This window comes from Sceloporus undulatus, chromosome 3 (assembly GCF_019175285.1).
Source record: "Sceloporus undulatus isolate JIND9_A2432 ecotype Alabama chromosome 3, SceUnd_v1.1, whole genome shotgun sequence".
NCBI classification, from domain to species: domain Eukaryota; kingdom Metazoa; phylum Chordata; class Lepidosauria; order Squamata; family Phrynosomatidae; genus Sceloporus; species Sceloporus undulatus.
Window position 1 is genome coordinate 12,697,425 of NC_056524.1, and position 9,999 is coordinate 12,707,423.

The 9,999-nt window shown below is 41.1% G+C and overlaps 1 protein-coding gene across 2 annotated transcripts in view; it reads right to left on the minus strand.

Annotated features, from left to right (window-relative positions):
• The window catches only part of LOC121925279 (coiled-coil domain-containing protein 89-like), a 33,495-nt gene that overhangs the window by 17,712 nt on the left and 5,784 nt on the right, over positions 1-9,999 (minus strand). The window lies entirely within an intron of this gene.

Below are 9,999 nucleotides of genomic sequence, written 5' to 3' on the forward strand. Positions count from 1 at the left end.
AGTTTAGTAAAATCAACAACCTGGAAAAAGCGGCTTATTCAAAACTAATGGCATGTGCCCACAAACATAATTAATCCTATTAACATACAGAAAAGGTATTAAAGTAAGTTGCTTTCTGTTACTTAAGAAGACTGATAAGAAAATAGCACAAAACTTGGAAAATACCACTGAAAATGTTCCTAAAATTACAAGTAACTAGAAATTTTTACTTTGTAAAGTTCCTCCCAAACTCTAAAGCGATGCTGTTCCCCATGGGGCCCATTACTTTTGAAATGTAACTTCAACTATCTTATTACAAAAAGAAGCAATTGGTACTGGGTAATTACTTATCACTGGAATACATCTGAACTGAGAGTAAGTTATAGTTGATGGCATCCAACAGTTATACTGCACTGTTGCTATCGCAAGACATTCTCCGTCAATAACACCAAGTAAGTGGACCAGTATCCAGCTCCCAGTCTAACCAGAACTTCCAGACTAACAATCATGACTGTTGGTCAGATTTTTTTAAAAAAGTTGTTTTGTTCTTCTATCCTATGCACTTTAAAGTATTTTTTTAAAGAGGTAAAGTAATTTCAAAAGAAATGATTGCATCAGTACTGATCCAGCAAGGTAATAAGATTGTTCTTTACCCTGGTCAGACAAACCCTTTCTTGCTATAAAATCTGCAAGTATGAGCTTGGTGATACCTATTTTGAAACTAGATGAGGGAGGCAGAAGCCTATTAAAACAGCAAAAGCATCTGGAGTTTTGAAAGCTATTTTTGTATTTTATTTAGGCAAATTATGCTTTGTTTTAACAGTGGCTCTGGCTAAAAATCTGATATCTGAAAATAGCAGATTTGTTTTTAAGGTGACCTGTCAATACTCAGTGCAATTGTCAACAACATGTATAAGCACTTAGTGCCTAGTCTTGGGTCCTTTTTACAGTACACAGTCATGCTGCTATAATTCCACTTTAACTGACAGGGCTACATCCTATGGAATCCTGGGATTTGCAGTTTTGGAGAGGTATTTATGACTGATTCAACAGAAAGCTCCTGTTCCTGACCAAACTACAAATCCCAGAATTCCACAGGATGTTGCCATGGTAGTTAAAATGGAATTAGTGCTATAATTGTCCAGAGTGAAAGGGATCAGAGGGCCAGTACAGACAGGCCAAAATAAAGCTGCTTTGGGTTACTTTGGAAGTATGCTGTTTAAATGATGCACATGTCCTAAGAGTCCGGAAGCCGCACCAAAGCCATGATCCAGTCCTTACGATTGGAGCATGGCTTTGGCACAGCTTCCGAACTCTTGAGTGCATGCATCATTTAACAGCATACTACAAACTGACCCAAACAGCTTTATTTTGGTCTGTAGGGGGCCAGAGTCACTTTGCAGTTCTTATTTTGATAGCAAAGGGCTGATTCATGTGTGTGCCTCATTTTATTGACTGTACATCAAGTTATGATGATCACTGCTGAAGAGCCATCATGATTAATCAGCACGAACAGATCCCCTCCCGAATTCACACACCAACTCACAACACAAGGTTTGTGTGGAGATAATTATATATTCAGTCGAGAGTCAATAATCAAGGGTTGACATGCATGTGTGAACAAGGCCAGTGTCACCCACATTAGTAAGGACTCCAGATAGCCAAATTACAATCTGTGTACTTAGTATTAAAAGTTCAAATGCAGGAAGCAATGGTCAAAATCCAACTGTTAATTAAAAGCAGAGCAGATCCCTGCTTGGGTCTGGAACTTAACATATATTTTGACTTGCAAATTCACCTTAGTTCAGTAGATCTGCTCTACTTTGAATTAACGCTCCAGTTTGAGGTCACATCTCTTGGGACAGAGCTATACACCATCTCAGTAAACATGCACTCCTAAGTCCTTGGTTTATGAGATATCACAAATGTGGTTGATGTGGAGACAGAGTAGATAATAGGCATGTTGAGTTACTGCCTATTTATCAGACGGCACTAATTGTTTTTCCCCATGCTTTCAATTTGCAAAACATCTGCCTACACACCTGGATCTTGTGATTTCTGTCTAACATTTAGTTTGCGCCTACATTTTTACCCTTGATGTCCCTATGTTGCCAATAATGTACACATATGGTAAGAGAAATCCGACTTCCATTTTCTTCTGCAATACGTTAAAACAGGATTCAATTTTAGAAGACACTGACAATGAACCCACATTAGATGGCGAGACAGCTGCCTTTCTTGTATCTTCTCGGGGCTTCTGTATGTGTTAGAACTTGCAATGAGTACTTGGGACTGTAAAAGAAAAACAAGAAAGTACTTATAGCCTATCTCTATAGCACAATTAAAGCAAATCAAAATTATCAGCAAGCAACCCAAGCATTTGATTTTTGTAATTTTCCAAACCCTTGATAAAGACCATCAATGACTCAGAGCCACAGTATCAACTCACTCACAATCAAAGCTGGGACATTACTTCACACCACTTTTAAACTGTGATTTCACTGGGAAAGAAGTGACACTGGAGACATTCGTTCCATGACGATGGCTCTGACCCATAGCTGTGTTTTATCATTGTTGTTAATCATTTTCTTCTATGCCAAGTATCTGCCATTTTATGCAAATATTTTTTGTTTGATTGGTATTACATTTTATACTGAGATTTTCAAATAAAATAAGCCGTGCTAAGCTCTAGAATAACAGGGCTAAATTCTATCTAAGTAAAACAATTGCCCTGGCCCTTTGAGTACTGGTGATGTTTTCAAAGGAGGGAAAATGATTGCTGCTCAGATGTGGTCTTGAATTATGGCCTATCTTTTAAATCACAAAAAAGGAAAGCATGCCAGATGAGGAAAAATGAAAGTTCAACCACTGTAGGAGTCAAATATATCAAGGTATTCTAAAAACAGTTTTCTTTCTTTCTTTCACCTTCTATCTCCTCTTGCATTTATATCATCAAATGACCTGTCTGTGGCTAGAAATGCAGCTTAGAGATTACCATTAGAAAGTCAATGCCACCACTGCTGAAAGAGGGAACCGGCCACCTTTCATATATGCTTTTGAGATTGCCAAGACTGGCTATTGGAATGCTTTCTATAATGAGGACTGCTCTTATGACATTTGTCATAACATAAGGTGTTACTATAGACAGGAAGTGAACTTAGCTGAAAAGCTAGAGCCAGCAAACCAATCACATAAAAACCAGATGCATGGATACACAACTCTAGCATTTCAGATGGACCAGAGCTTGTAAAAGCTGCATTTTGAATCTTCAGCTTGCAGAAATCCCCAGCTAGCATGGCTAGAATCCCAGAAGATTCAGGGAGCTGCTGTCCAAAAACGAAAAACAGCCAAGCTAACTGGAGGCAGCTAGCATGAAAGGCCCAAAGAAAAGAAGCCTCCAGATAGATGCCCTCTTATTCTTATTTAAAAAAAACAACACACTGAGTTTTAGCTTAAATTTGATGCAATGCATAAAAGTCCAACCTAGCTTAAATGCAGACCATTCTCTCTCTGTATCTCTCCACAAAGAGGCAAGGGACAATTCACTCCCTGTCTATAGAAGCACCTACTTTAAGAAAGAGCGCAGTTGAGAAAGTACAACCTTTCCCTCTCTTTAAACAAGGGTGATTCTCCTTTATGTACTTTGGAGTGTAGTGCACATTCTTTCCAAACTATAACATCTACAGTTATGGGTGTGTGTCTGTGTGTATCTCCATCTCCCCTACAGCTAACATTTGCTCTTTAGAAGAAAAAAAAAGGTTCAGCATGCCAACCTATAAGATACCTATTCATTCTCATGTTATGTGCCTTCAAGTCATTTCCAACTCACAGCTGCCCTAAGGCAAAGTTATCTCAGTGTTTTCTTTACAAGGTATGTTCAGAAGAGGTTGGCTTTCCCTTCCTCTGAGGCTGAGAGAGTGTGGACTGCCCAAAGTCACCAATGGGTTTTGAATCCTGGTCTCCAGATTTGTAGTCTAACACTCAAACCACTATACCACATTGGCTCTCATTCTAGACTAGTGGTTCCCAAACTTTGTTCCTCCAGATGCTTTGAACTTCAGCTCCCATAATTTTGACTGTTGGCCAAGTTGGCTGGGGCTTCTGGGATCGAAAGTCCAAAACAAATTAAGGAACAAAAGCTGGAAACTACTGTTCTAGACTATTCCTACGACAATGTAACAAATAACATTTGAAGATTATTAGCAATTTCAATCTGCAAGAAAACAGTAAAAAGGAGCTTTTATGTGTACAATGCTGGTACCTATGACTAGGTTAAACATGCAGCCCTGATGCAACACTTTTTCTGAAAAACACTGAGTACTAACTGCCCATTTAAAAAGAAGCCAGACACCAAATACTTTATATTACAATAGCACATACCAGTATGTAGTTACTGGCAAAATCCAGCCCAACCATCCCAGCTTTTGTGAGGACTGCAATTAAGTTCAGAGGGGGAAAGGAATGCTGGGAAAGGGTGACAGGTATCACTGTTACTAATAAAAAAGCACCACCATTTTGGCTCTGTAAATCCTAATTCCACCATGCCACTAATCTTGAAGATGTTACAGATTCCTCCAGAATCACTGCATGATGTAGTGATTTAAGTGTTGGACTAGAACATTGGAGACAAGAGTTTGATTCCCTACTTGGCCATGAAACTCACTGGGTAACCTTGGGTAAGTCACATGTTCTCAGCCTCATGGGAAAGCAATGGCAAACCTTTGAACAAATCTTGCCAAGAAAATCTCGTGATAGGTTTGTCTTGGGGTCGCCATAAATTGGAAATAACTTGGAGGCACAAAACAGCTTACCTACTTTGTAAATTAGGGTGGCACACATGGTTCTCCTTCATTTTTATCCCCATGACAACCCCATAAGGTCACCCAGTAAAGTTTCAAAATTGAGCTAGAACTGGAACCTGGATTTCTTCCAGGACTGTAACCGAGGGTCGGAGGCAAAGGCAGACAGATCCTCAAGTAACATTTCTGTTCACCCAATTTTCCTTCAGTCCTCAAATTTCTAGCACTGCAGTGAGTGAAATGCTGAAAATTATTCATACTTGCTGTGTTTATACTCCCTTGGTATCTTTGCCTGCCCTTTTTCTTTGGATGCCTAGTAGGGTTGCCTGAGCTCTGGTGCCACAACAAACTATAATTCCCAGATTTCCACAGCATTGAGCCATGGCAGTTAAAGTGGTGTCAAAGCATATTATTTCTGCAGTGCAGATGCAATCTGAGTAAACACTCGAGAGGGCTCCTCTCCCTTTAATGGATGTATAGAAGAGGCAATTTCAGCAGGTGTTGCTTATCATACAACCAGATTAACAAGCAACACCTACTGAAGTTCGATCTCCTACACAAGTTTTAAAGGTAACGAAGCCATATCTATTTTTCATTCTGGCGACCCTAATGCCTAAATATGGAGTGGAAAATTGAAGCTATTGAAATATTTGAAATTTGGAGACTGTAGGAAAATTGTATTTAAGGAAGGTAGAAATTCATTTTGCACACATACCCATCCTCTAGCTACACAACTAGTCTCACTAGAACTAGCCTAACATAAACCATAGCATGATGTATCATGCCAATAACCATTTATGTCACATTTTGGCAGGGCGGGTTCACCCGCACAGACCTCATCTGATAACAATGGAATCAGGTCCCTCCTTATAGGCAGAGAAGGCTTCCCTTTGTGCAGTAAATAGTGATAGCAGAGAGTCCCTTCTCCTCTATCAGTCAGTGGTTCAAGGAGCCTAAAATCAAAAGACCCATAAAGAGCTGCAGGGAGATTCAGCCTCATTTATATGGCCCACCTGGTGCCCTTGTGAGACACTGCTAGCGCTCTCTCTGTGTACATGGGCACTTTCAAGTCACCTGTTGACCTATGGACACCCCATGAACTTCCTAAGGTCTTCTTGGGCAAGGAATAACTGTTGGAATATATTTGCATTCTCCCCCCCCCCCCTATATAGATAGGGATTCCTACTTTGGCCACTCTCCTTTTTAAGATTAACTGTCTTTTCAGACTAACTGTCTTCTCTCTATAGAGATTCTAAACAGTTACCTATTCCCATCTTCCTGCTATCTCAAAGATGGTGAGATTTTCTACTCTCTCCTGAAATATCACCAGTTAGATTAGGATTTCGTTTTTATGTAAATATATATTAAAGCCATCATTGTTTTTTTTTAAAAAACTACAAGCTATAACTTTCTTTGTTTTTTGAGTAAGTCTTTATTCTTTAGGAAAGCATAGGCCTGTTACAGACTGCCAAAATAAAGCTGCTTCAGGTCTCTTTGGAGGTATGCTGTTTAAATGATGCATGAGTCCTACGAGTCCGGAGGTTGCGCCAAAGCCACACTCCATTCCTAAGCACTGGAGTGCAGCTTTGGTGCAGCTTCTGGATTCTTAGGATGCATGCATCATTTAAACAGCATATCTCCAAAGAGACTCAAAGCAGCTTTATTTTGGCAGTGTGTAACAGGCCATAGTTAGGAAAAATTGCACTTCTGCTGTTCTGCTAATGAAAGACAAACTCTAACAGGTTTAGCTGTCATATTTTTATATTTTTGTTTCCTTTAAAAGGTTAAACCCCCGGGAAACTTAAATTACCCTACAATAACCAAGCAGTTTGCCATTGCCTTTCTATGAAATACAGTACATAGAACCTGACATTCCTTGTTGGCCCCCATTGAATACTAACCAGGCCTATCTCTGCTCATCTCCCAAGACAACATAGGATCTAGTGCCTGCAGGAAATTTAGGCAGATCATGCAAGCTATAAACTGAAGCTAATGTATACATAAAATTAAAAGTGAAACAAAATGAATTAAATCACAGTATTAAAGTTTGTAGCACACAGTCCTCTGCATCAGTGAACAGCTTAGCGATATTTTATTAGAACAACAACACAAGTTATCGGCAAGTTCCTTTGGGTGTCAAACCTCTGACTAGATTTTGATTCCTCTTCTATTACACTCAATGGTCCTGGTGGCATGGGAACTTCTTTGTTGACATTGTTCACCCAGCTGCTCTTTGTCTTGTCTGACCTGCTTTGACTCCACTCTGCTGAAACACATTACAGACAGAAAGCAGGAAAAAGATTATATCTCGCCTGATGTCTGTGAATGCTTTAAATTAAAAACAAGAACCACCAACAATCAAAACTTAAATCTCTGTCCCATATCTAGGCACGTAGCCAGGTTTGAAATGGATCTATGTATATAGCCTCATCAAGACATTCTTGAAACATTAATGTTAATATACACTCTAGCACCAAATATTTTTTGCAGTACAGTAGGGTTCAGGGAGGTTTCTTTAAACCATAGATATAAGTACCATTTCCTTCAGACAAGAGGAAATCGTAAAGAGGCATTCACCATGACTCAGCCATCTTCCTGCCCCCATCTTCTTTTATAAGGCAGGAAGGGCAAGAATCTCACATAGATCTCAATTCCCCAAAGTTCCTTTCCATATCTTTATGATGTACAAACTGAAAAAGGTCATTTTTTTTCACAGTCTGAGCTTCTTTTATTCATTGTCATGTATATATTAATATTTTCCATCCCCTAGATTATACATGTAATAAACATTTGTGAAACTGAGGATACCTTTAGCAAAAGGGGTTCTGATCCAAGATTGCTTTTGACTCAAAATGCCTGCTACTCTTCTATCCAGAACTTTATTTTTTTTAAAATTATTTTATTAGAAATAAAAACCATACAAAAAACAAACACATATACATACATTCATACAAACTATGCTATTTTTAATGTTCCCTGTTTATTTGCTTGTAGTTGTTTGTAGTTGTATGGAAAACATCAATTAATGAGACAAACAGATGCCCGAGGCGGGTTACAGAATGCCATGAAAGTACGGAGTTTCCGTACTAGGGTTAGGAAGGTGCGGTGCTTCCGCACCCCCTAACCCTAGTACGGACTGAGTCCGTACAAAATGGCGGCTCCCCTTCCACATGGGGACCTCCATGACGACGTACGACCCGCGCCGCCTCTATACAGGGTGGCACGGATGTGACGTCGTTGCTCCACGCCAGGGCACTTAGTGCGCCCTCTGCGTGGAGCAGGAAGGAGCTCAGTTTTGGAGCTCCTTCCTGGTTTGCGTCGCTGCTTTGCGTCTCTGGGCGCAGCCTTCAGACGGCTGCGCCCAGCAAAGCAAGAGAGAAAGGGGCCAAGCGGCCCCTTTCTCCTCCTCCCTGCCTCCACGGGGTGCCCTTGGGGCTTGAAGCCCCAAGGACACCCCTTTTCAGGCTGCGGGGAAGCGGCCTTTTGCTGCTTCCCCGCAGCCTGCAAAGCGGCGGATCGGGGCCTCAGAGGCTGCCGGTCTGGCAGCTGAGGCCCCGATACACCGGGGAAAGGGGCAGGTGCAGCCCACCCCAAACGGGCGGTCTGTAACCCGCCCAGGTTACATCCATTGGAGTTGAACTATGCTCCGCAACATTTCACAGATAAAAACAAGGATATGTGTTGAACATGATAAATAAAACCACTATGAATGTTGGGAAGGAACTTTGGAGAATGCTGTTATATATGATCTTAGCAGCAAAAAAATGGAAAGACAAATAAACCCCAACTATAGATGAGTGGTTATTGAAATTAATGGATATGCAAGATCTAGATACATTAACTAACTGGTTAAACAGATGGAAGATAAAGGGAAAAAAGATGAATGGGCTCTGACAATAGCATACTATGACAATAGTCATAAAGAAATCGTTATGACAAAAATTGATAACTATTTGTTCAAAGAGTTTATGATTAATAAACTAGACAGACTATATGGAATAATCTTGTTTATATAAATTTGGAGTCATGGATATAAATAGTTAAAATTTATAATAAATAATAATAAAATAAACTTTATTCTTATATCCCACCTTTCTACTGCAGCAATCAAGGCGGCTTACATGATTAGACTGTATTGGAATAATACATAGGCCCGTTACAAACGGGCCTAAAAGTGCGTGCTCCATGCGTGCTAAGGTTAGAAAGGGGCGTCCTTTCCGGACGCCTCCAACCCTAGCACGCATGGAGCACACACAAAATGGTGGCGGCCATTCCACACGGCCGCTGCCATTACAATGTCATGACCGCGCCACCACTATACGGGGCGGCACGGAACGTGACATCGTCACACCGCGCCAGGGTGCATAGTGCGCCCTTTCCCCAGCCGCAAAAGGAGCTCCGAAACGGAGCTCCTTTTGCCATTTGCATCACTGGGCGCAGCCTTCAGACGGCTGCGCCCAGCAACACACAGGAGAAAGGGTCCAAGTGGCCCCTTTTACCTCCTCCCCGCTGCTGCAGGGTGTCCTTGGGGCTTGAAGCCCGAAGGACACCCCTTTCCAGGCTGCGGGGAAGGGGCCTTTTGCCGCTTCCCTGCAGCCTGGAAAGTGGTGGATTGGGGCCTCAGCGGCTGCTGCTCTGGCCACTGAGGCCCCGATCCGGCTGGGAAAGGGGTGGGTGCAGGCCACCGCTTTTCGGCGGTCTGTAAACCGCCATACTCTCAATAAATAAATTGAACCCCCCCCCCCTTAATAATAATAATAATAATAAAAGTTTTATTTTTATACCGCCCTTCCACTGATCAGGGCGGTGTACAACATGTTAACAATTACAACAGTGACATAACATTACATATCTCAAGCATAGGAAAATAGCAAATAACAATGCAATTTTGAAACAGGAGTAAATACAATACAGTTTAAAAATTCAACCTGTTTAAATGACAGAAATTTTCTAGTAGAGGCAATGGTTACGTAAAGTACAGAGAGTATCGAAATTAGATTGAACTATTCTGGGAAGGCTTGCCGGGAGAGCTCCGTCTTGACAGCTTTTTTTGAATAGTTTTTTGTGGGTTTTTCGGGCTATGTGGCCATGTTCTAGCAGAGTTTCTTTCTGTTCACCCGTAGCCCGAAAAACCCAGAAAAAACTATGGATGCCGGCCATGAAAGCCTTCGAGCTTTATTGAAGCTGTCTAGGCTGGTCATTTGACGGATCTCCTCTGACA